The sequence below is a fragment of the Cornus florida genome, unplaced genomic scaffold, assembly GCF_030987335.1.
Source record: "Cornus florida cultivar Cherokee Brave unplaced genomic scaffold, ASM3098733v1 CherokeeBrave_3.0.0_Hap2_Chr01, whole genome shotgun sequence".
Classification (NCBI taxonomy): Eukaryota; Viridiplantae; Streptophyta; class Magnoliopsida; order Cornales; family Cornaceae; genus Cornus; species Cornus florida.
The window spans coordinates 85,863,115-85,890,247 of record NW_026775571.1 but is presented as its reverse complement, the minus strand read 5'-3'; the positions used below and the strand labels follow the sequence as shown (position 1 = coordinate 85,890,247).

General features: G+C 36.9%; 1 pseudogene; it reads right to left on the bottom strand.

Moving 5' to 3' along the window:
* Positions 1-204: 204 nt before the first annotated feature.
* LOC132283386 (small nucleolar RNA R71) lies at positions 205-303 on the bottom strand (annotated as a pseudogene).
* Positions 304-27,133: the final 26,830 nt, after the last annotated feature.

Sequence of the window (27,133 nt, the reverse complement as noted above, 5' to 3'; positions counted from 1 at the left end):
TGAGTTCCTTGAAGTATGTTCCACCGTAAAATATACGGACATGCCGGAAGAGGTCTTAAGACTCAAACTTTTTCCATTCACCTTAAAGGACAAGGCAAAGTATTGGTTTAACAATCTTAGGCCTTTTTCAATCACTTCTTGGGCAGAAATGCAACAAGAGTTCTTGAAGAAGTACTATCCGGTTTCTAAGACCAATGCCATGAGAACCTCAATTCGAGAATTTTCACATGGGGATGGAGAAACATTTCATGAGGCATGGGAACGCTTTAATGAATTGCTTAGGAAGTGTCCACATCATGACATGCCCAAATGGCAATTAGTTCAATATTTCTTTGAGAGCTTATCGGACAATTATAAGGGCATGGTTGATGCTTCCATGGGTAGCTCTTACATTGATAGGCATAAGGATGACGTGTGGCGTCTTTAGGAGAGCATGAGTGAAAATTCTTTGCATAGAACGTTATCATCCAAGAATGGTAGAAATTCACAAGGTAGAAAGAGTGTTGGCTTACATCAAGTCGACCACTCAAATGAAATAGCCGCTGAAATGAAGTTTTTATCTCAAATGTTTGATCAATTTTTGATTAACCAAAACTCGGCGAACCAAGTATCTTCCTTCCCTAACCATTCTCATCGTGCATCGAATGAATCATGTATGACTTGTTCTAGTGTTCTTCATTCTACTTCTCATTGTCCTCACGGACAAGTGCAAAATGAACCTAATGAATAAGTCAATGCAGCTTTTGTGAACCAAGGGAACAATCCTTATGGTACTCATTATAATCCAAGTTGGAGAAATCATCTGAATTTTTCTTCGAAAAACCAATGAGAGGGCTTAAACCCTTCCCAAGGCAGTTTTCAAAGGAAAGACATTCCACCTCCACTTTAAAGCCAAGGATCCCAAGGTTATAGACCTTATCAATCACAATGAAATTAATTTTCTAACTCTCATTTTCCCAACCAATCTTATTCCTAAGGAAATGCTAGAAGTCCCGCCTTTGAAGAAAAAGTTTTGAATGCTCTGGGCACTCTTGAGGCAAACACACAAGTGCTTCATTCCCACTCTCAATCTATTGCAAAGTTAGAAACCCAAGTAGGACAAATAACAAGCACTCTTAATTCAAGAGAGAAGGGAAAGATGCCTATGAATGCCCCACCTAAGCAACAATGTGTTGTGGAAACCCATTCCTCATCGGAAGGCCACACTATTGAGCATTTTAATGCGGTGACTACCTTGCGGAGTGGTAGGATTGTGGACAATCAAGTTGAAATGTTCAATGAAGAGAGTGAACCGGTGCAACCACGAGTTAACACCCGTCCCCGTTTCCTATCATATTCCTCCTTCATTGCATATACATGATCTTGTGAATGAGAAAACTTTAAAATGTGATTTGAAGAATGATTTTCAAAATGATTTGAAGAAAGATTTGCCGAAAAATGAATTTGAAAAGGTTTTGTTGAAAAATGATTTGAAACAAAGTCATTTGAAAAATTCTTGTGTTGAAAAGTTTTCAAAAGAAAATGCTGAAAAAGTGTTTGAGCTAAAAGCTCCATTTCCGAATGCCTTAAAAGGATCCATTTCAAAAGACAAGCAAAAGGCAAAAACCAATAAAATCATGGAAATGTTTAGGCAAGTGAAAGTTAATCTTCCACTTTTGGATGCAATCTAGTAAATTCCGGCTTATGCCAAATTCTTGAAAGACTTGTGCACCCAAAAGCGGAAGAACAAGAGCCAAGCACCAAGAAAAATGGTTTTAACCGAGCAAGTAAGCTCAATTTTGCAACATAACACTTTACCAAAGTTTAAGGACCCCGGATCACCTACCATATCATGCATAATTGGTGATCATATCATTAATCGGACGCTTCTTGACTTATGAGCAAGTGTTAACCTTCTTCCATACTCGGTTTATGTCAAATTGGGCCTAGGTGAATTGAAACCGACGTCGGTAGTTTTACAACTTGCTGACTGATCCATTAAGAAGCCTAGGGGTATCATTGAGGATGTTTTGATAACGATTGACAAATTTTTCTTCCCCGTTGATTTCGTTGTTATTGATACGGAACCGGTCCTCAATCCTAAAAGCCAAATTCCCGTTATCCTTGGCCATCTTTTCTTGGCAACCGTTAATGCCAACATCAATTGTAGGATGGGGAAAATGAAGATCTCATTTGGCCACATGAAGGTGAAGTTGAATATCTTCAATCCTACACCCAACTCATTTGACAAATATGAAGGAGAGGTTAATGTTATAAATAAATGCTATGATCTTCAGTGTCAAGGAAGTGAGCTTTTGTGTAAGACCAAAACTTCAAAGGGATCATCTTCAACCTTGCAATCTCAAAGTGTTGCTTCAAATTCTTGCTTTGAAAGGGCATGGAAGCCCAAAGATTGTGATTGTATTGACAAGGGATCAAAACCTTCTTTTGAGCTAAATTCAGTAAGTTCTTCAAAGAACCATTTGTTGGGTGGAGTTCAAAGCATATATCACCCCAACAAGGAGAGGATGCATAACAAGATCTTTGATCTAGGTTAAAAGAGCCCAATGTCTTACTAGCAAAAGTATTCGTAGGGTGTCAAAACCTTATTCCTCCCTCATTTCTATCTTAAATTTCATTTTTTGCGAAGTCTAAATATTGGCTTTGGGTTCATACACATGGCTAGGGACTGTGATTAGGATTGCAAGCACTTTCATGTTGAAATTGAGCATTTTGCATAAGTTCGATCGATCTCAAATGAGAGTTCGATCGATCAAACTTTTACCTGCATCCAACATTTAGAAAAAATTTCTACCTGCATCCACCTGCATCTAAATCACCTCTCTGTCCCATCGTTCGAACTTATTCTCAGATCGATCATAAGTCCTTAGATCGATCCAAACTTCAAGTTTAATCGATCTTGAGCTCCAACATTTAGAAAAATTTTGAGCCTGCATCAACCTGCATATTTCAGCTCTCTGTCTCATCGATCGAAAACATTTCAAGATCGATCTGAAGTTCTTCGATCGATCCAACTTCATCATTGGATCGATTTGCAAATCCCAACACTTAGAAAAATTCTGAACCCAAAAACCTGCATATTCTACCTCTTTGTCAGATGATCGAACATTTTGTTCAGATCGATCTCAATTTTGGAATTTATTGTTTTGACTTTTAAAATTTATATATATATATATATTATTTTATTTTATTCTATTCTTTTCAAAAACTCCAAAAATATTTTTATTTCATTTTTAAATTAAAAAAAAATAAATAATAATAATAATAATAATAATAATAATAATAATAAAATTTTAAAAAAGATTCACCATGGTGCTCTTATGTATACTTATGCATACTTTATGCTTGAGTTAGGGCTTGATCTCATATATCATTTTCTTATTATGCTATATTGTCTTAGATTGCATGCTTGATTATTCTTATCCCATTTGATATTTGATGTGAGTTTGCTAGTGTGGTTATTTAAGTAGGTTTTTGATTCTAAGTTTGGGGGAGACGTCTTTCGAATTAGATCATTGCCGGGCTTCATGTTTTCGCCACCACGGTATACTCTTTCCATCTTTTCCATTGTTCTCATTGCACATTGAGGACAATGCGCGGTTTAAGTTTGGGGGTAAGGTGTCTTTGTTGCATTCTACTTAAAGTTGAGTTTTAAATGCATGATTGAGATTTGAGATTGATTAGCGATGATTTTGATCTTTTGAGGACTAAATTACTTAAAATTTAAAAATTGCTTGACTTGAGAGTCTAATACTCCTTGTATGCCTTGTGGATGTCATTTAGGAGTAAATTTTTTGAAAGATTGATATCTTGCCTGCATTTGTGGTCCACATCATCCTGATTTTGTGATTGATTTGAGATTTACTTCAGGATTCTACACTAGCACAGGTGCACACTAGCATTCATTTGTGGGGTACATGCTTTATTGATTATTGAATTGGTTATATCCCAATTGAGCTAGTATTACATTGAAAGCTTTCATTCTTGTTAAAGGTGGATAACAACTCATTTTCACTAAGTAGCCGGGATTCTAGCCTCATCAAACACTGAACTTCTCGCGTCGAAAAGGTGGAGGGCCCAAACTCTAGGTTAAAAAAAAAAAAAAAAAAAAAAGAAAGAAAAGTTTGCAAAAGTAATAAAAAAGTGAGGACTTCTCCCAAAAGGTAAGAAGTGGAAAATGATTAGATTGAGGTTGTCTTGATTTGTAGCCTAGTTGATTTGAGCTTGTAAGTCCGTAGGGGTGTTTGAACACTTAATACCCTAAAGCTGTCTGGTTTGGGAGTCATTGAGCTAATGCTCGACCTCATGAATCGCTAGAAAGCTTAATAGATCAACACATTGCACTATGCTTCCATCTTTGATCCTAAAAAAATAAAAAATAAAAAAAAAAAAAATTAAAAGAATAAGCGCACCTAGAATAATAAAGTTTTAATAAAAGGTCCACTTTTTGTCTTGATGATCGGTACTAGATTTGTGTGCTAGTTTGAAGGTAAGGATGTAATCATTTCTTTAGTTGGCTAAGATAGCAACATATTTGATGCCGGTCCACTCAAAAAGGATTCTAGAGTTGTTTTGATTTTCATGATCACTTTCTTGATGTGTGGAGGACCATACTTGCTTGCTTGATGTTGAGATTTTGGGAGATTGCTTAGAAATGTTTAAAAAATTACATACTTGAGGTAGTTTTCTCCCAATGCTTGTTTGCAATATTGGTGTTTCTTTTGAAAGAATGAGCTTAATGTTTGTGGGTATCATTTTTGAAAACCCTCACGAGACTTCACTCGTCTACTAGGGGTAACCTATGGGTTTAAAAGGCTTGTTGCATATGCTAAATGTAATCATGTTCCCTACAAAAGTAGCGTTATCTATTTATTGCTTTTTATTTCATAGTTGTATAGTTGTTCATTTCATTACTTTACTTTCTAGTTCATTGCTAGGGACTAGCAATATTTAAGTTTGGGGGTGTGATGAGCGTTGAAAAGTGTGTATTTAAACCCCTTAAGCTTAGGCATTCTAGTACCTTTATCTATCTTACTTTACCGTTTTAGATTGATTTCATGCTATTTCCATTTTCAGGCACTTATCCCAAAAATAAGTTAACTCAGCCAAATAAGAGCTTAAATGAAGCAATTCTGGGATGAATCAAAGAAAGGAGCCAAGTGGAAGCAAAAGGAAGCAAAAGGTGGAATTCAACATCTTCGATTGATCTCAGATCAAAGTTCGATCTATCCAACATGATCGATCTCAGCACTTCAAGATGGATCTGAGCCATGATGACATTTTCAGAGATCTCAAAAGTTCGATCGATCTAACATCATTCTTTGATCGATCGAACTACCTTATCCTTATCCAAATGATTGATCTTATCTAGTTGTACCACCCTACCAACCACTTTTGTCCTTTTCTCAAAAATATCTTCGAAATATCTCAGATTTGTTTTTATCCAAAAAGGCACCGCCATTGAAGATCGATCTAACTTCAGTTCGATAAATCTTAGCTATGTTCGATCGATCCAAGTCCAAGATTCGGTCGATCGAACTTCCTCCAGTGCAAAAAAGTTAAATTTCCAGCTCATTAAAAACTGTCTTTATCCAATCATTGGGGAATATTTTGTGCACGACCCCAGCTCATTTTGTGTGTCACTTGACCTACCTATATATAGAATATGATACACTTTTTGAGAGAGATCCATCTATCACAATAGAGGCTATTCTTAGGGGGAAGAAAGGAGGAGAAGGCTAGAGACACAAGATTAGAAGCTCTTCATCAACCAATAAGTAGATTTCTTCCATGGAGTTTGCCCTTGAGGGTTGGAGAAATATTACTATGAGTGGCTAGACATCCTCTTGGGGCTGGAGTTAGCCCCAAGCATGCTTTCTACATCTTGATTTTGTGTATTATTAAGGGATTAGTGTTGTAATACATGTTTTGGCACTTATATATATATAGATCTTGTTTATTCAATGATTTATGTGGTTTAATGCTTCCAATTGATCATTTCATTCTATCCATATGTCTATATATGCTAGAATAGATATTCATGTGTTTGTCTCTATTTCTTGTGTTATTGATGCATGTCTATGTGTATTAATACCATAGATCTAGAGATTGTCAAAACATAGTGCTTAATGGAATGCTCTTGTAATTTTCTTGATGGTTCATGCTCATTTCTTGATGGATTGTGCCTCTCTCTTAGCTTAATTAGTTTAATTTCGTATTATTAGCTTAATTGTAGTGTAGTGGTAGTATAATTGTTTGATGGGAGGACAATCCATGCTTGTTATTTGATGTTCCATACTTTTGAATGCAAGTAGCATATGTCTCAAACCTTGTGGTGTATTTGGCTTGTGAGCTTAATGAAAGGATTAATGACTTGCTAGATATATTGTGCTTTTCATATGCTACTTCGACAATATATACTTAATTATTAGATATATTGTGTTTTTCACACATGTTGCTTAGACAATATATACTTAATTGGTCATCCTTGCTAATTGAATCAACCAAACACACACACACACACATCAATATTGCAACCTCATTAGTCACTTGTCAAGGGTGTAGAAAATGATTGTTTAGTGGTGACCTCTAAACCCCAAAATATCTCTCTCTCTTACTTACTCTTTATTGCATTCAATTATTTAGTTTAATTTCCTCTCTAGTTTAATCAACTAACCAACTATTTGTTTGATCACTCGACCTACTAACCCTAATTGTGATTCCACAACCAAATTCAACTCCAATCCCTTGGGACGATCCCTACTTGCCCTAACTATATTTTTAGTGAAGGTAGTAGTGACTTTTATAAATGTAAAACTTGGCCCTTGCCTTAATGCACACTCTTAAGCTTGTGGTGTAGCGACCGCCACCATCATGTACGAGGAGAAGTTTGAGGTTTTCTCCGATCACACGAGTCTCAAGTATCTCTTCTCTCAATAGGATTTGAACTTGAGACAGTGTAGATGGGTTTAGTTCATGGAGGATTACGACTTTAAGTTGCAGTACCATCTGGGTAAGGCCAATGTGTTGGCCGATGCATTGAGTAGGAAGTCACGGGGAACTCTTACTAGTATTTTTGTTCACAGATGGAAGATGCTAGAAGAATTTGCAGATCTTGGTTTACAATCTTATGAGGATGTTTCACCGGCTATTTTGTTTAGCCTTATGTCTCAACCGGCTCTTGTTAATAGAGTTATCGAGACACAGTTGGAGGATGGGGAGATGAAGGTTATCCATGTTCGGATTTCGGGCGGTGAAAATGTAGAGGGTTGGACCTTTCAATCAGAGGGTGGTCTCAGGGAATGATGTTCATTCCTTTGTCTTGTCTTGATGATGTTCTTCGGTATTTTCACCACTCTCGGCTCGCAGTTCATCCTGGTGGTACGAAGATATATCACAATCTGCGGCGACAGTTTTGGTGGCAAGGCATGAAAAGGGATATTTCACAATTTGTGGCCTGATGCCTTATTTATTAGTAAGTGGCCCGATGCCTTACTTGTCAGCAAGTGAAGGCAGAACATCAACGACCGATAGGATTATTGCAACCATTATAAGTAGCTGAGTGAAAATAGGAGCATATCACTATAGATTTCGTAACGGGACTTCCGAGGTCCCAGGTAGGGAATGATGCCGTTTGGGTCAAAGTTAACAAGTTGACTAAGACGGCTCACTTCTTGCCTATGGTAGTGACAGACAGTGCCGAGAGACTGAGTGGACTATATGTGAAGCATATTGTCAGGTTTCATGGAGTTCCTGTATCCATTGTTTTGGATAGGGATTCGCGGTTCACATCTCACTTTTGGCAGAGTTTTCAGGAGGCTCTTGATACGGGGCTTCAATTCAGTACGGTATTCCATCCTCAGACTGATGGTCAATCAGAATGTACCATTCAGATATTGGAGGATATGTTACGGGCTTACATCTTGGATTTCGGGGGTAGTTGGGAAGACTACTTACCTTTGGTTGAGTTAACCTACAACAACAGTTATCAGACCAGTATTGGCATGGTACCTTTTGAGGCGTTGTATGGAAGACCTTGCAGATCTCCAGTCTGTTGAACCGAGATCGATGATACCGTTGCCTCGGGTCCTGACATTGTCATTGAGACTACAAATAAAATTAAGTTGATTCGACAGCGGTTGGCTACCGCACAGAGCAGACAGAAGAGTTACGTAGACAGGAGGAGACAATCCTTATCTTTTGAGGTAGGAGATCATATTTTTCTTAAGATTTCTCCGCGCAAAGGACTTCAGAGATTCCGACAAACTGACAAGTTGTCTCCTAGGTTTATTGGACCATTTGAGATTTTGGAGCGCGTCGGTGAGGTTGCTTATCGTTTGGCGTTGCCGCCAAACCTGGATAGGATTCACGACATCTTTCATGTCTCTATGCTGAGGAAGTACGAGCCGGACCCATTGCATGTTTTGCGGTGGACTATGTGGTTGTTGATGAGGACATAACCTACGAAGACGGTCCAGTCCAGATTCTTGATTCACAGGAACAGGTCTTGCGGACCAAGACCATTCAATTGGTTAAGGTCTTATGGAGACACCATGGCATTGATGAGGCTACCTGGGTGCTCGAGCAGGAGGTTCGTTCCCGGTATCCCCATTTGTTCTCTCTTTCAGGTACGACTCGATTTCGGGGATGAAATCCTTTTAAGGAGGGTAGGTTGTAATGAACTGGTCATTTTTCTTCCTTTTTTTTTTCAGTAATTTTCTTTTTTCATCTTTTTTCTTTTTTGTCCTTTTCTCATTTATAATTTCTCCTTACATAATGTAATAACCCTAATTTTAAAAGGATAGTCTCAGTAGCTTATTTTATGGATTTATTGTAATTTTTGCATTTTTATGTGTTTATTTAGCTATTTGCTTATTTGTTTTAATTGTTATTAATTAATTAAGTAGATTGTAGTATTTGTTTTATTTAATTTAGTATTTGTTTTACATTAGTTTTCTTTCTTTAATGTATGTTTACGTGTAAATTTGTTTTAATTGTTTTAATCGTTTTCGTATTCATTATAATTCTAGGGTTTTTATGTTTCACGGTTTAGCCGACTAGGTTTATATTTAGTTGAGGTTTCTGTATCGTAATATAATAGAATTAGGTTTTCCTTAAACCTATATAAATATATCACTAAACGTCGGCTTAGGGTTGAGAAATCAAAATAAACCCCGTTCACGTATAACAGAGAGACAGAGAGAAATAGAGAGAAACATAGTACTTCAGTTAAGGTTTGGCTAGGATTAAGGCTAAACCAAGGAGAGATTAAAGGGGTGTTGTTCGAGGGTTGAACCAAGGAGAAAACAGAGACAGAAAACAGAACGTTCACCGGAAGCCATAGGAAGATGACGTTGAGATTTTGAACCGGAATCTCAAAGGCAAGTTCTATTCCTAACTCTCTCCCTATGACTTGTGTTCTTTACATGCCTAACACAATTCCAGGAGTAAATAAACATTAAATTAATCTGGTTTACATGATTAGATTCGTCTGAAACAGTATGTGTTTTCATGTTTTAGTATTTGCTTGTTTTTGCGTTTGTTTGCATAATTACTTGTTTGAATTAATGTAAATTGATGCCTATGGAATTTTAATGTTTCTGGATCACACTGGGACATAATTTTAACCAGTAGCAGCCTTAACAATTGAGGACAGATAAACTGGACGTCGCCGGAGGTGACACAGGTGAAGGAAAACAAGCAGATTAGGAAAATTGGGCAAAGAGGCGGCTCCCCACAAGGGGGAGCCGGCTCCATCAAGTGTGGAGGTGGCTCCACATGGTGTGGAACTAGCTCCACTTAAGGGGGAGGCGGTTCCCCATGTGGGGGAGGCGGCTCCACCCTCTTTTGATGCATTTTTGGCGTATTTCGGATTTCTGGGTTGGTTTTCGACGCTACGGATGTATTTAGGAGCTGTAAGTGGGAAGTTTAATTGATGTCTAAATGCAAATTAAATCTTTAGAGGGCTTGATAATGCGTGGTAAAACAATTAATGTTTGCTGCTTGAACAGTGTATAAATTTTAAGTAAATTTGTGGACTGTTTTTAGAGGTGGAGGATTTAAATTGCATAACCGTATGTGTAGCAATTTATCGGTGAATGGAATTATTGTTTATTCATGTTTCTGTGGTAAATTATAAGCATGTTAGATTACAAAATGATTATATGCTTATAATGGATCAACTGACGTATACATATGTTAAATGTATTATCAGTTCTTGGGTAATTGTGTAGTGTTATAAAATAAGCATGTGAATTTATATATTTTGTCATGCTTACTTGGAATTAATTGATGTGTACATGTGTGATCTGTACTATCAATTATTGGACTATGCGGAGTAGTATCAAATAAGCCTGTTAAATTACAAAGTTTTATCATGCTTAGTATGGAATGATTGATATTTATATTTAGTATTTTATTTATCAATTGTTGGATGTATGGATGGGTTGATATTTACTTTCATTGTCTGTAATGTCAACTGCTGGATATGGATTTGTATGCACCGGTATGGGACGGTGGCATACTAGGGACGGATTAGTTTCAAAATACTACATCCTACCTATACGGAATAAGGGAATGAATTATAAAATAAATCCTACTTATATTTAGGTTAGATCAGTTAAAACAAAGTTTAAATGACTAATTGGATTATTTGCTATGGATATATAAGTCTGTACAGCTGAACAAGCTGAGCAGCTAATTGGATTTATTATGGATGGACATGATAGGATTTTTAATATATATTTATGGTACTGCGATATGAGCTTGAGTCTTAGAGTCAACGGTTAGAGATCGTATATGCAGTAGGATGCGTAGCTAGCTATGTTAGTTGAGGTATACCCTATTAGGCTTAGGTAGTCGTGCCCACTCAGGTGCATTTTGCATGTTGCCTTCTACTCAGGTTAAGACCTTCAGCATAGTCGAGTGAGAGTCCCATAGTGTGGTTATATATATATATACAGACTACATAGTTATTGTTGAGTTGGTTAGGATTTACATGCGTATCGAGTCTCTGCTTGGATTGTAGTAGGATAAAACTTGTTCATGGTCCTGACCCACTTCTATTTTTTAGGTATCGGAAGATTCCAGTTTTAGGCTTGATCGTGCTGAGCAGAGACTATCATTCACTTTACCGACGACATAGGATTTCATGCTATGTTTTTTATTTGGTTTAATTTCCAGTTATTTTATATTCAGTTGGGATTTGATTTAGGGGTCCACTAGATGGATTCCCGAGTTATACTTTTGGAGGTTTTGGAGAGTTGAATTTTAAGTATTTAATTTTTAAAGGATTATGTCTTAGAGTTCTTTCAGCTTTGAATTATTTATTTCATTTTCCGTTTTGTAATCTGTGTTCGATTTAAATATTAATTGTTTGATATTTCCCTCGGGTTTGGGCTTGGGCCTGATCTACCCATGTCTCGGATTCGAGGGGTATCACAGTTGGTATCAGGACACTCCAGGTTCAAGTGCCTCTAGGATTCTATCATGTAAGACTTCCGCGTAACATTTTCTCTTGATTAGAGCTTAAGTTTATGATTCATTGTATTCCCATACTGTCCGTTTAGATCGTACTGATGTTTGCCTTTCTGTGTTAACAGAATGGTTAACGCTAGGAGAGGACAGAACCTGCAAGGGAACAGGCAGTAGAGAAAAGCGGCACGTAGCCAGTAGGAATGCCTATAACGTCAGCTAATGGAGGAGGAACAGCAGCTGCCTAAGTTTTAAGAGGAGGAGCAGGAAGAAGGTGGTCAGTTGCATATCGAGCAGGAGGACGTACAGTTGACTCAAGAGTCTCAGGATCGGGGCTACAATCAAGGCAGAAAACCCGAGTATTCTCCTTAGTTAGTTTACACCATAGTTCAAGCTGTAGCAACGGGCATAACAATTGCACTTCATAATCAGCTACACGTTCAATAAACACTAGAAGCAGTACCAATGGTGCAGAATGTGTTTAAAGGACATTGTTTTGCCTGCGGAGATTATGGCTATACAGCCAGACAATGTCCTGGATTAGCTCAGAGACAGTAGAATGGGGAACTACAAGCAGAATGGGGTCAGCCACAGGCTAACCAATAGAGTAGGCCATCTGGTATTTTTATGGGTACTTGTTATACTTGTGGCGAGTTTGGATACACATGGAGGCAGTGTCGTAGAAGAAGAGATGTCGGGCTGTCCCAGCGGAAGGGTATCGAATCATAAGAATGAATTGCTCTTTTTAGAGTGGTATTTAGTACTAGTAGGAGTGGAAGTATTATTTAAAGAATAGTACTATTTAAACTGCACACATTAGTATTTTAAAGAATATATGACAATTATTCTTTTGGAGGTTTACGATTGAAAGAAGTTCTTAATAAAGTAAACTAGTGGTTTTGGCTATCTCTATTGTGTTTTATGATAGTATTGTTGTGATATATACATGAATGGTTCTATTAAACTATATTGGAATGTGTATGTTGTGATAATGAAGGAAATTCACAGTGGAGTGATTTGTATTTGAGCAAACAAACAAAGCTTTGTTTATGGGTTCGTTGTGTTGAGGTGAGACAATTACCAACGAGTTATAAAGGCAACTTGTGTAAATCAATATAGTAAGTTTGATATCAAAGGAAAAAATCTCAGGATAGAGTGATGTTCTAACTATGAGTTGATTTTGGAGTATTTTGTATACTTTTCGTGTTTTGCTCTCTGGAGTATTCAGCATTTTGGGTGACACTATATATTTGCAGGCTCAGATTTCTAGCAAATCTAGTGGTCCTGGACATGCACACTTATACTGTGTTACTTGGGATAGATTAGTTATTTCACTACCATGCCCAAGTTAATTATTATGATAGGTCTGCAATTTTACCATACTTGGTCAGGATATGTATGTTGTCACTACGCCACGTTCTAACGGGGGCACTAACACTTATTTGTTCCATATGGAGGAGGAAACGGAGGAAGGGATTACTGTATCTTTGGATAACATACCAATTGTACAAGATTTTTCGGATGTGTTTCAGGAGATTCTAAGGTTGCCGCTTAGTCGCGAGATCGACTTCGTGATAGACTTAGCTCCAGGCACTACGCCTATTGCTAGGGCACCATATAAGATGGCACCGGTGGAGATGCGAGAGCTGAGGGATCAGATTCAGCAATAACTCAGTTAAGGATTTATTCGTAGGATTACTTCACCCTGGGGAGTACCGGTTCTGTTTGTGAAAAAGAATGATGGTTCACTTCGCCTATGTATAGATTATAGGGAGTTGAACGTGGTTACTATTCATAACAAGTATCCTTTATCCAGGATAGATAATCTTTTTGGTCAGTTGAAGGGAGCTACATACTTCTCTAAGATTGATCTTCGTTGTGGATATCATCAACTTCGGGTTCGGGAGCAGGATGTTCCGAGGACAGCGTTTCTCACTATATATGGTTCTTATGAGTTTCGTGTCATGCCTTTCAGACTAACTAACGCACTTGCGGTCTTCATGGACCTTATGAACAGAGTCTTCAGGGCTTAATTGGATCAGTTTGTCATTGTTTTCATTGATGATATCTTGATCTATTCTAAGTCGGAGGACGATCATGCTGGATATCTTTGTATAGTCTTACAGATGTTTCGTGAGCACCAGTTATATGCCAAGTTCGAGAAGTGTGAATTTTGGCAGCGGGAAGTGAAGTTTTTGGGTCACGTGGTGTCAGAAGAGGGGAATAGTGGTAGGTCCAGCCAAAGTTTCAGCAGTGGTTGAGTGGGGACAGCCTACTTCACCTACTGAGATTCAGAGTTTCCTCGGTTTGGTAGGATATTATCGTAGGTTCATTCAGGGGTTCTCAAAGATAGCAGGACCACTCACTCATCTGACTAAAAAGGGGGTACAGTTCATGTGGGATGAACACTTTCAGAAAGTTTTTGATGAGCTGAAGACTAAATTGACTTCTACACCGGTTCTGTCTACTCCACAAAGCGGGATAGAGTATCTTGTCTACACAGATGTTTCTTTGTAAGGTCTTAGATGTGTTTTGATGCAGGAGGAGCGACCAATTTCGTATGGATCTCGAAAGCTTAAGCCTTATGAGCTTAATTATCTAACACATGATTTGGAGTTGGCAGTTGTGGTCTTTGCTTTACGCATTTGGAGGTATTATCTGTTGGGTGAGTCCTTCAAATTATGTAGTGATCACAAGAGTCTGTAGTATTTGTTCACTCAGTGAGAGCTGAATATGAGATAGCGCAGATGGTTGGAGTTTGTTAAGGACTATCATTTCTCTATACAGTACCATCCAGGAAAAGCGAATGTGGTGGCAGATGCACTTAGTCGCCTACCTGGTGCTAGTCTTTCTGCTTTATTCACTACTGAGTGGAATGCTTTGAAGACGGTGGATAAGTTGTCGGATACTTTCATGGCTTACAGGGTAGTTACATCTTCTATCATTCATAAGGTATTGAAGGCATAACTTACGGATCAGCAGTGCATTGACAAGATTGCAGAGATAGCTTCTGGAGAGGTTCTATTTTACTATGTTGGGACTGATGGAGGTTTGAGGTACAAGGGACGTTTGGTGGTACCTTCTGCTGATGGTTTGAGGAAGGATATGATAACTGAGACTCATCATTCTGAGTTTTCTGTTCATCCAGGAGGAGACAAGATGTATTAGGATATGAAGCGGCAGTTTTGGTGGGCAGGTATGAAAAAGAACGTTGCTCTTTTTGTTTCTCGATATAGTATTTGTCAGATAGTTAAGATTGATCATCAGAGGCCGCCAGGAGCTCTACAGCCACTACCGATACTGGAGTGGAAATGGGAGAGCATTTCTATGGATTTTGTGGAGGGATTGCCTAATTCCTTTAAGGATCACAATTCCATTTGGGTCATCGTTGATCGATTGACTAAATCAGCTCATTTCTTGCCTATTCGCACTGACTTCACTTTGGAGCAGTTGCCAAGACTATACATTTCAGAGATTGTGAAGTTGCATGGCATTCCATTGTCTATTATATCGGACAGGGATTCGAGCTTTATGTCAGGATTTTGGAAGAGTTTTCAGCAGGCTTTAGGTACAGAATTGCATCTTAGCATTACTTATCATCCTCAGACTTATGGACAGACTAAAAGAGTTAATCAGATCATGGAGGATATGCTTCAGTCGTGTGTTTTTTATTTTAAGGGCCACTGAGATAATTATTTGCCATTGGTGGAGTTTGCATACAATAATAATTTCCAGAAGACTATTGGTATGGCACCATTTGAGGCATTATACGGCCGACCGTGTCGATCGCCTGTTTATTGGATGGAAGTTGGCGAGAGCAGATTCTTGGGTTCTGAATTCATTAAGGGTACTTCTGAGAAGATTGCTCTCATTAGGGATCGCATGCGCACTGCTCAGAGTAAGTACAAGAGTTATGTGGATCATCGTACTCGTGCGTTGGAATTTCAAGTTGGGGATCAGGTTTTGCTCAAAGTGTCTCTTATGAAAGGAGTAATGCGCTTTGGGAAGAAAGGAAAGTTGTCATCGCAGTTTGTCGGTCCATTCATGATTACGGATCGAGTTGGTGTTATAACTTATCAGTTGGCACTTCCAGATAATCTGGATCACGTACACAATATGTTTCATGTTTCCATGTTGTGGAAATTTCTGCGTGATGAGGATCGGTATCAGCATATTGATGTTGGGGAGATAGAGTTGCAGCCGGATGCAACCTATTTGGAGCCACCATGTCGTATTGTCGACCGTCAGGATCAAATCATTCGTAATAAGGTTATCCCTTTAGTGCGTGTTCAGTGGAGTCATCACAATGAGGCTGAGTCTACTTGGGAATGGGAGGATGTCAATCGCTCACAATTTTCTGAAATATTGGAAGAAGGTAAGTGCGAATTCCGAGGACGGAATTCCTTTTGTTAGGGGGGAAGAATGTAATACCCTTAATTTTAAAAGGATAGTCTCGGTAGTTTATTTTATGGTTTTATTGTAATTTTTGCATTTTTATGTGTTTATTTGGCTATTTGCTTATTTGTTTTAATTGTTGTTAATTAATTGAGTAGATTGCAGTATTTGTTTTATTTAATTGAGTATTAGTTTTACATTACTTTTCTTTCTTTAATGTATGTTTACGTGAAAATTTGTTTTAATTGTTTTAATGGTTTTCATAGTCGTTATAATTCTAGGGTTTTTATGTTTCACAGTTTAGCCAACTAGGTTTATATTTAGTTGAGGTTTCTGTATCATAATACAATAGAATTAGGTTTTCCTTAAACCTATATAAATATATCACTAAACGTCGGTTTAGGGTTGAGAAATCAAAATAAACCCCGTTCACGTATAACAGAAAGACAGAGAGAAACAGAGTACTTCGGTTAGGGTTTGGCTTGGATTAAGGTTGAACCAATGAGAGATTAAAGGAGTGTTGTTTGAGGGTTGAACCAAGGAAAAGACAGAGGGAGAAAACAGAACGTTCGCTGGAAACCATTGGAAAACGACGTTTGGAAACTATAGGAAAACGACGTTGACATTTTAAACCAGAATCTCAAAGGCAAGTTCTATTCCTAACTCTCTCCTTTTGACTTATGTTCTTTACATGCCTAACATAATTCCAGGAGTAAATAAACGTTAAATTAATCTGGTTTACATGATTAGATTCGTTTGAAACAGTATGTGTTTTCATGTTTTAGTATTTACTTATTTTTGCGTTTGTTTGCATAATTACGTGTTTAAATTAATGTAAATTAATGCCTATGGAATTTTAATGTTTCTGGATCACACTGGGACATAATTTTAACCAGTAACAACTTTAACAATTGAGGACAGATAAACTGGACGTCGCCGAAGGTGACACAGGTGAAGGAAAACAAGTAGATTATGAAAACTGAGCAAAGAGGCGGCTCCCCACAAAGGGCAGCCAGCTCCATCAAGTGTGGAGGCGGCTCCATATGGTGTGGAGCTAGTTCCACTCAAGGGGGAGGCGGCTCCCCATGTGGGGGAGGCGACTCCACCCTCTTTTGATGCATTTTTGTCGTATTTCGAATTTCTGGGTTGGTTTTCGACACTACAAATGTGTTTAGGAGTTGTAAGTGGGAAGTTTAATTGATGTCTAAATGAAAATTAAATCTTTAGAGGGCTTAATAATTCATGGTAAAACAATTAATGTTTGCTGCTTGAACAATATATAATTTTTAAGTAAATTTGTAGACTATTCTTGGAGGTGGAGGATTTAAATTGCATAACCTTATGTGTAGCAATTTATCGGTGAGTGGAATTATTGTTTATTCATGTTTCTGTGGTAAATTATAAGCATGTTAGATTAAAGAATGATTATATGCTTATAATGGATAAACTGACGTATACATATGTTAAATGTATTATCAGTTCTTGGGTAACTGTGTAGTGTTATAAAATAAGCATGTGAATTTATATATTCTGCTATGCTTACTTGGAATTAATTGATGTGTACATGTGTGATCTGTATTATCAATTATTGGACTATGCGGAGTAGTATCAAATAAGCTTGTTAAATTACAAAGTTTTATCATGCTTAGTATGGAATGATTGATATTTATATTTAGTATTTTATTTATCAATTGTTGGATGTATGGATGGGTTGATATTTACTTTTATTGTCTGTAATGTCAACTGTTGGATATGGATTTGTATGCACCGGTATGGGACGGTGGCATACTAGGGACGGATTAGTTTCAAAATACTACATCCTACCTATACGGAATAAGGGAATGTATTATAAAATAAATCATACTTATATTTAGGTTAGATCAGCTGAAACAAAGTTTGAATGACTAACTGGATTATTTGCTTTGGATATATAAGTCTGTGCAGCTGAACAAGCTGAGCAGCTAACTGGATTTATTATGGATGGACATGATAAGATTTTAAATATATATTTATGGTACTGCGATATGAGCTTGAGTCTCAGAGTCGACGGTTAGGGAGCGTATATGCAGTAGGATGCATAGCTGGCTATATTGGTTGAGGTATACCCTATTAGGCTTAGGTAGTCATGCCCTGTGATGTTTTCGATTTTCGCCATTTTTCATTTTTTTTTGGAATTTTTGTCTTTACTAGTGCATTTTTGTTTTTTATTGTTTTGCGTGCCGGATACTATGGAATGTGCTGGTCGTGTCCGAGAGCTATTTGAGACATTTCACTGAGTCCAGGACTCTTTGAAATGTAAGGGTGATCATTTTGGCATTTTTTTATTTTTCGAGCCGGACGGTTCCGTGTGGGACCCGCTACTGTAATTGTTGCACACGGGAATTTTAGTAGGGTTCACTTGCATCATGTTTAATTTATTTAATGTGTTGCATATGGTTATGATTTAATGTGTGTATACATATTTATGTATGTGTGTCGTGTAAAATGAAACTAAAAGAAAAAGGAAAAATAAAAAGAAAAGTGGTGGGACCCACCTTGCACATGTAAGAGAATTAGAGACCACATTTTGGTCTCATTTTCTCAATTCTCTCTCACACTCTTGTAACCTTCTCTCTCACCCTCTCAAAGTTTCTTTTTCTTTTTCTTTTTACTTCCAAACTTCAAGCTTAGATTTCTCCTTCATTATTTGGTATTTTTTAGAGCCGTTTGCGGGAATTCAAAGAGCAGGGCGAGATCTTCACATCCATACAAACAATTTCAGTTTTAGTGCACTCTAGGGATTCCGGTTTTGAGACCCATTTTGGGGGTTTTTCATCTTCCTTGAGGTAGGGGTCTTTAATCCATACAATCTTGCACCTTTGTGAGTTAAATTTACTTAATTAGTGTCCTAACATGTTAATTTGTATTGATTTTACTCTAAAGTGGTTTAATTGGGTATATGAAGTATATGATTTTGTGTGTAATTGATATTCTGCAACTTAACATGCTTAATTTGAATTGATTGCCTTGAAAATGATTTTATTGTTGTAAATGAAATTTATGATTATGTGTATTAATTAAATTGTGTGAAAAGTATGCTTAAATTGTGAAATTTTATGTAAATTTATTTACTTGCTATGTGAAAAGGTGTGGCTATGTTTTATATGATATATGATAATGAAAGCATACTTAATTGATGAATTTTCATGCCTATGGTATTAAATTGTTATGTTTATGTGATGATAAAATAATAATAATAATAATAATTATAATAAATAAATAAATAAATTTCTTACGAAGCATGTTAATTGTTGATTAATTTAAGTCCTTTGTGCCTTTAGTGCTAGTTTGGTGATTAGAAAACATAAAATTATAATTTTAGAAATTTTTATGTTGTAAAGCATGTATATTATTGAATAATAACTTGATGAGCATGAATTTCTCTATTTGTACAACATTGAGATATATGAGACATTCATGCATAGCATTAGGCATGAAAAAGGGAAAAATTGTTTTGAAAGGAAAAGGGAATTTTGGGATAAAGTTTTGATTAAAGTGATTTTTATGAAAACCCGGTCGTCGTGGAGCTACCAAAGGGCCATGGTGTTAATATAACCTAAAGGGAACTAGGGAGATCGCCCTAGCGTGGTTGAGCAATCTGGGCCCCAAATGATGCCGCGGAGGAACCAACGGTCAGGGACAGTAGCCAATCCTTCTCTCGTGTTGCCGCGGAGTCACGGACGGGTTATATTAACATTTTGAAAAGTGATGGATTTGGATTTTGAAAATGGGGAGTGACATTCATGGCATCACACATTATGGTACGACATTGTTATTTTGGAATTGGAATTAATGTTGTATTCCTTTCTGGCATAGTATGACCCCACTTCCTATTTTCTATTCATTGTTTGGGTTCACGAGGTCACAAGAGGTGTGTCTTAGGCACCACCTACTGAGCTTTATGCTCACCCTATTGTTTTAGCATTTTTCAGGATATGGGAAAGAAGTGGCGAATGACGTTCCACCACATGCCTAATTTGGATTAGAAGATCATTTTGCTATTTTTGTATCCAAGTCTCATTATTTTTTTTGTAAAACTTAGTATATTGTATTCTGTACGGAGACTTATGGACTCTTGTTATTGTAATTATATTCATGGACTGTAAGTATATGTAATTGGAGTAAAATTCTAGTATGTGAGCATAGAACTATGTATAAGACAAGTACTCCTTTATTCTAGATGAATGGGTTAATGGCGATGGGCTATTTTGAGGAGGTTGTTGATGTTGTTGTTTTGGGAATGTTTTATATTATTTGCATTGTGTGCTGATACAGGTTAGATAAATTTTGAAGGTCCAAGAGAGACCATTGCATTTTTTTTTTTTTTATGCATTTAAGCAGGTTGGCGTAGGATCCTTTTTAGCAGAGATCATGCCGAATTTTTTTTTTTTAATTGACATCAGTTTAGGGTCGTTACATGCCCACTAAGTGCGTTTTACATGTTGCCTTCTACTCAGGTTGAGACCCTTAGTATAGTCCAGTGAGAGTTCCATAGTGTGGTTATATATATATGTATGGACTACGTAGTTATTGTTGAGTTGGTTAGGATGTACATGCGTATTGAGTCTCTGCTTGGATTGTAGTAAGACCCACTTCTATTTTTTAGGTATCGGACGGTTCCAGTCTTAGGCTTGATCGTGCTGAGCAGAGACTATTATTCACTCTACTAACAACGTAGGATTTCATGCCACATTTTTTATTTGGTTTTATTTCCAGTTATTTTATGTTCAGTTGGGATTTGATTTAGGGTTCCACTAGATGGATTCCCGAGTACACTCTTGGAGGTTTTGGAGAGTTGGATTTTAAGTATTTAATTTTTAAAGGATTATGTTTTAGAGTTCTTTCAGCTTTGAATTATTTATTTCATATTCCGTTTTGTAATCTGTGTTCGATTTAAATATTAATTGTTTAATATTTCCTTCGGGTTTGGGCTTGGGCCTGATCAACCCATGTCTCGGATTCGAGGGGTGTCACACATAACCTCACATCTTGTGCTCGGATTTGATTCCAGCCTTACATGCATTCATGATATTTAATTTTTAACATAATTGTATTATTACTTTAGTAGAAAAGCATGCTAGATGTTTACTTTTCTTGTAAAGGGTATGGATGCATAATTTCTTGAAAATATTCTTGGCTTTTGGGGTTTTAGTATAATTATGTAAAATAATTATTTTTCATCTTAGAGACCATTTTGTAATTTAATTTGGAAGATATTTTAAAAAATGACCTTTTTGTAATTTTTGAAAAGTGTGATAAGTGTCACACTCCCATGGAGCCACTTGTCGACATTGGGGTGGAGTCACTTGGAAGCATTATCTTATGACATGTGGAGGGTGGAGATTCACCCACTTGTTGGCTTAGGATTGGTGCACTTGTTGGCTTGGATGGTTGACAAGTGCAGGCTCAGGATTAAGCCTAAGAAGGAGCCATGGATTAGTGACAAATGTAGGCACCAAATAGAGTCTTGCATTGTGTGTGAGAGAGAGGTAGTATAAGAACACCTAGTGAGTGGAGGAATACTAGATCCTCCACCCACCACTTTTCATTTGATCTCATCTTCATTCCTTTTGCTCTCATCCGAACATAGCCTCCATTGAAGAAAAAGCTTGGCTTAGAGCTTTTGACTTCATTTTGGCCTCCTTCCACTCACCTTAGACCTTTAAGTTAGTAATACTTTTGCTTCCTCTCACTCTCCTCTACAAAACCCTTGTTTGGTTTTCCATTTTTAAGTTTGGTTGCCTTGGATTATAGAGATACAATTCTCTATTGAGGTAGGGGGTGTTCTAGTTTATTATCTAAGTGAATAAATTGTCTTTATAGTGATGTATAAGTTGTATGCATGTTTTTTACCAATTTGGGAAATTAATGATTAATTGTAGCTTGCATATAACTCATTTTAGACTTGATATATGGCATAGCCATGACTTACTCCATGTTATATATTAAATTGGAATCATTTGGACAACTCTTGAAATCTAGAGAAATTAATTAGTTAGTCTACTTAATTTCTATTTTATTGATCTAATGATTTAGTCATGCAATTCATGGAATTTTTATTGTGTTTTTATCACATATCATGACTTGTTGCTCAATGTGATACCCCTCGAATTCGAGATATGGGTTGATCAGGCCCAGGCCCAAACCCGAGGGAAATATCAAACAATTAATATTTTAAAAAGAACACGAAATACAAAGTGATTAAAAGAAATAATATAATGAGCTGGAAGAAATCTAAAAAATAAAATCCTTTAGAAAATAAATTCTTAAAATCTCAAATAATAAAGATTTAACAATCCATCTCCAAAACCTCCAATGGTACAGCTCAGGAATCCATCCAGTGGACCCCTAATAAATAAAAACAAACCAAAATAAATCTAGAAAGAATCCATAATTAAATTGTGGAAAGAGATCCTACATCGTCGGAAGAATGAGTAACCATCTCTGCTCAGCACGAACAAACTCAAGACTGGAACTGACGTACACCTGAAAAATAGAAGTGAGTCAGGCCCACGAACAAGTTCTATCCTACTACAATCTAAGTAGAGACTCAATACACATGTACATACTAAAGAGTTCAATAATAATTAATAATCCGTACATAAATATATCCATACTACTGGACTCTCGTTAGACTATGAAGAGGGTCTCAACCTGAATAGAAGGCATCACGCAAAGCGCACTTGAGTGGGCATGAGTACCTAAGCCTAAACAGGATATACCTCAACTCTCACAGCCAGCTACGCATCCTATTGCATATATGCACCCTAACCGTCGACGCTAAGACTCAAGCTCACATCGCGGTATCATAAAAATATATCTAAAGTCCGTTCCTAACAATCCACAAGAAATCCAGTAAGTCGTTCGGCATACTTAACCGCACCGACTCATATATATAAGGAGGATTTTATTTAACAACCGTACCCTTATTCCAAAATAGATAGGACTTAGCAAATTGAGCTAATCCAAACCTAGTATGACACCGTCCCATACCGGTGCATACAATCCCATCCATCCAACAGTTGATAAAGCATTGACAGTACGAATATCAATATCAACAATTCCATACTAAGCATATTAGAGTATATTAACAATCATGCTTAAATAAAACCAACAATTGATAAAGCATTGATAATATAAATATCAATATCAATAATTCCATACTAAGCATATTAGAGTATATTAACAAACATGCTTAAATAAAACCACTATACAAAAACCATTACTTGAAATCACATCACAGAAGCCAATGCTAGATCACACAGGACTATGTCTGTAAATATAAGTCCATTCCCAGCATTCATAATTAACATAGCCTAAATAAATATTAGGTTACTTAGTTCCTTAACCCGTATAATAAATTTAGGCAATTTATCATACCTTTAATCTCCTGTCCAACAAATTGATGCATTAAATTTTACAATTTGACCATCAATTAATCCTTAGCAAATTATAGATTTCTAGCATGTATTTCCATTCCACGAATACGTAATTAGCAGTGGACAAGCTCTCACAGAAATTTCGAACATAATTAAGAAATATAAATGTCCGAATACAAATAGGTCTGCGAAGCACATAAGAAATCCATACAGTTTTAACGATTAAAACTCGGCGTTTAAATCTGTATTATTCTATCCCTTGAGACTTTAATCCTACTCTGGACAACCTCTAAAACCTCCACTACAGTATTTATTCTCCGTAGAAAATTTAGAAATTCAATAACCAAAAAGCTTCCTCACTGAAAATTAAAGAACACGCTAACAGAACAAGAAAAACTGAAAGAAGCAAAATGGAGCAGGCTCCAAAAAAAACTTGGAGCCACCTCTAATCCAAAAGGAGCCGGCTCCAATCCAAAAGGAGCCGGCTCCAATCCAAAAGGAGCTGGCTCTCTCCCTCCTCTTCTCCGTGTTTTATTTTTCCGGCGTTGTTTTCACCTCCGGTACTTCCCTGCCAAGGTTCCTAAAAACTGTAACTAAATCCCAGTAGGTTCCCACCCTTATTTAAGTCCTTATTACAATTACTAACAGGGATTTAAATAGAAAACAATGCAGGAAAGTTTCAAGTTTAAACAGTTTATCAAGTGTAAAAGTTACGCCTTAAACTTTAATCATGGAAACAGATAACATATATTTATTTTTTAAACATGTTATAAATAAACCTAGAACTAATCTAGTATGCAAAGAACACGAAGCCTAAGGGAGAGAGTTTAGACAGAACCTGCCTTTGAGACTTTTGTTCAAAATCTCTACGTCGTCTTCTAAGGTCTTCGGTAGTTCCTACTACAAAATTCCTCCTCTGTTCTCTTTCTACCTCCACAGATGTGAATAGGTTTGTTGTTTTTTTCTAAAACCTAGGTAGAACTTAAAACCTGTATTTATAGGATTAAGGTTGCCCTAATCCTAGTCCTAATACTATACGAGAAAACTAAGTCGGCTAAAGAAAAAAAATAAATAAAACCAAAATCCTAAGTTCAATTAACATAGTACAGAACAATAAAATACAACTGAATAATTAACTCTACCAACCTAAATCAAATTAAATAACAATTAAAATAAAAACTGAAACTTAATTAAAGGTCAATACTAATTCACACAATTTAAGCAATATCAAGCAATTCAAAGAAAACAAGTAAATAATTTAAAATTCAATTTAAAACAAATCAAATAATTTACAATTAATTTACAATTAAATCAAAACAAATTCACCATTAAATAAATAAAATGCAACTTAAACAATTAAATAAATTCCAGGTCTATCCTTTTAAATTAGGGGTATTACACTTAACTTATTGATTTTGAAAACTTGGGATATCATCAAGAACTTGACTTGGCTAGGACTTGATTCTAATACGGGAGATAGAGAGCTCCCTACACTATAGTGCGCACTATGAGAAGGTACCCATGGGTTAATAGCCCTAAAGTGATCCCAATAGTATGATATTAGTCCGGGCGATATCTAATTATCCACTTTGATTTGATTTTGTACTTTAAATTATAAGTTGGTAACCTTGTGAAATTTCATCTCATTGTGCCCTGTTGAAATTTTTGATGTCATTTAAATAGCATGGATTAAATTATATTGAATTGCAAACTTTGTATAAAGATGAGTCTATGTATGCTCATTCCCTACGAGTAAACTTGTTTACTCACCCCAAAGTTACCGGGTTGTTTTTCAGGTAAAGAAGCATTATTGTGGGATGCACAACACTCTTAGGCTTGCTTGACTACTTGGAGAAATTTTGTTATATAGAACATGCACTTGTTTAGCATGCTTTACTTTTGGATGAATGCCTGACCATGTAGGACAAAACCATTTGGAAGAACGCATGAACCTTTTGGAAGAACGCTTGAATCTTTTGGAAGAACGCCTGACCATGTAGGTCAGAACTATTTGGAAGAATGCTTGAACCTTTTGGAAGAACGCTTGAATCTTTTGGAAGAACGCCTGACCATATAGATCAGAACCTTTTGAAAGAACGTTTGAACCTTTTGGAAGAACGTCTGACCATGTAGGTCAGAACATTTTGGAAGAACGCTTAAACCTTTTGGAAGAACGCTTGAATCTTTTGGAAGAATGCCTGACCATGTAAGTCAAAACCTTTTGGAAGAATGCTTGAACCTTTTTGGAAGAACGTTTGACCATGTAGGTCAGAACCTTTTGGAAGAACACTTGAATCTTTTGGAAGAACGCCTGACCATGTAGGTCAGAACCTTTGGAAGAACGCTTGAACCTTTTGGAAGAACGCCTGACCATGTAGGTCAGAACCTTTGGGAAGAACGCTTGAACCATTTGGAAGGACGCATGAACCTTTTGGAAGAATGCTTGAATCTTTTGGAAAAACGCTTGACCATGTAGGTCAGAACCTTTTGGAAGAACGCTTGAACCTTTTGGAAGAATGCCTGACCATGTAGGTCAGAACCTTTTTTTTCTTTTGTTTTGATCATCTTTCGCTTCTGCATTTCAGATTTATTTTCGGGTCATCTCTTGGTCATCACTGACGCACCGGGTTTATAAAACTTGGGCCGTCACAGACAGATGGTCGAGCCCTTCATGCGACTCCCCTTGCCATTAGTGTTCTCCCTACCAAACCCATAAACTCCCTCTATCCATCAACTTGCTCATGAGACTACGTTTCTCTCAACTCATACTTTGACGGTGCCAACGACACGCAAACGCCAACAACATTAAACCAGATACTTTTATGTGCCACCAAGGCGTATACCATCTTCTGAAAATACACCCATATTTATAGCCAAACACGATTCACCCAAATCCTGTATCCCACAAGAAACACCAACTTGGACGCAACAAAACCAATCCCAATTTTGACACCTGGGCAATACGAAATTGTACTAATCCCAACTTGGGAGGGTTGGAACGATATTAAGATGCCAAAAAAAAAAAAAAAAAAAAAAAAAAAAAAAAGGAAGAAGGACACCAAATATACGTGGGTAGTGGGAAAAAACCATGGGCAAACCAAGAATAATCTTCCACTAAATAAATCAATCAATACAATTTTCTTCTGAAGTTTTTATTCCAACTCGGAGAAATCAATATTCAACAGGAGATTCCTAAAATAATGCTTTCTACCCTTACTACAATAAACCCTTCTCAAACACCTGTTATCTTTTTCCTTATTTTTCACTAGCAGTTGGCGCAAAGAAGGTAAAAGAAAAACTCAGAAAATATAATAATGGGAATGAATGGCAAGCTCAAATTTAGTTTCTTGTTCAAAAGTCTAGAGCTGGTAAGGACAAAGAAGAAGAAGAAAGGTATGTCAAAGTTTTCAGCATCAAGACAGCCAAGATATTTAAATTCTCATTCTTTTACCTATCCAGAAGGATGGGATCCCATTCCACATCTCCAAACTCAAAATTTTGGCAATAAATAATAGTAAGTGGTTAATTGGACTGCCTCCTCTTTCTACTGATACACCATTCATTTTCTTGTCCTGGGTAGCTCGACTGCTCGATTGAGAAGTTTAGAGACCTTCATAGCAGAATAGGAAATGATATCGAGACAAGAGATACTCCCTTAGAATCTAAAATAGAACAGTAGTAAAAGAGTACCTTTGCAAACCCACGTAATCGATTTCTCCTGTTCATCATTGCACTATTCGCTACAAAGCCAATAGTGAACATCAACTGTGTACACAAACTTTGCTCCAGGGGAGGGTGACAGATACTCGAGCCCTTCATGAGACTCCCCTTGCCATTAGTGTTCTCCC